Raw genomic sequence first — 1229 nt, forward strand, 5'->3', positions numbered from 1 at the left:
ATAAATCATGATCCCGAGGGGTGTTATCGTTATGGGGTGTTATGACAATTTACCAGAAACTCTTGTCCTATCTCTGCGGGTCTGTGTTAAACCCTTGATGCTAAGGTAACTGCCAATGGGGACTGGGCACTATCGGCTATGGTAGAAATAAAGAATGAACTATTGCCTACAATAAGGGACCTGTGTGTGACCTGTGGAAAAAAATGGCCTAATACTAAATAGAAACCTAAAGACCTAATGATAAAGGAAAAAATACAGAAATAAAGAAAAACCATGCTGTTTCTCAAAGATCACTATTTAATACCATGAACCAAAGAAGCATGTTGCATTGGAAACAAAGAAGCCAAAAGCAACGACCCTCATTCCCTCTATCTTAACTGAATTTCTTCTTGAAGATGTTGACTACAGTTCACGAACAACACCCATATTATATGTGTGGATGCGAGACTGGCATTAAAATGAACGAGTTTATCACTCACAGGAAAATTAGGCAAATTACACTCAACAACATGGAGACAGCCACCAGGTACCTCACTGATTATGATTACTCATTACAATATCAATATCACCTGATAATTATCCATCATCACAAATACTGTGGTTTTATGGCAAAATTCATGAGCACCATTAACCCAAGTTCGACATCCATGCCTGTCACAGATAAACACTTGCACACAAACAGTGACTAACTGTGATTCTAATTAATTAAATAGTATTTCTTTTGCACAAGCGAAAGGAGACATAGTTTTTCAGTGTATGAAAGAAAACTTCATCTCTGAGGCCATAAATGAGAGGACTCAGACATCTCGGTGCAAGAAAAAACATTACGTAGTTAGCGTACCTGACATTATAAAATAAACTATGATCAATCTGAAACAAAGCAGCTTCTATGAATGGGCACCACAGCTGGATGAGACAAAGCAGCAGCTGAAAACCATGAAGAACCACTGTTCTGAGCCCTTTCTTTGATGACTTTTTATCTTCTCCTGATGCAGCTTTGGCCACTTTCATTATTTTCACATAAGAGAAAACAAGGATGATGCACATAATCAAAAACTGGAATTGATATATAGCTGATCTAAGATGTTGCTGCCATATGTAAAACATAAACACCTCCACTGAACATAACTGATATTGTTTGTAAAAGCTCAGGGACGCTGATACAAAGAAGGTGGAGAGAATAACAATGCAGGGCACAGAGCTGAGGCAATGGATGATGAGGATGCAGT

The 1229-nt window shown here is 38.2% G+C and overlaps 1 pseudogene; it reads right to left on the reverse strand.

Moving 5' to 3' along the window:
* Positions 1–705: 705 nt before the first annotated feature.
* On the reverse strand, positions 706–1227 carry LOC147819211 (odorant receptor 131-2 pseudogene; annotated as a pseudogene).
* Between the last annotated feature and the right edge of the window lie 2 nt (positions 1228–1229).

The sequence above is a fragment of the Seriola lalandi genome, unplaced genomic scaffold (assembly GCF_002814215.2).
Source record: "Seriola lalandi dorsalis isolate HSWRI2012SDOR001 ecotype SW California unplaced genomic scaffold, Sedor1 jcf7180002054237, whole genome shotgun sequence".
NCBI lineage: Eukaryota > Metazoa > Chordata > Actinopteri > Carangiformes > Carangidae > Seriola > Seriola lalandi.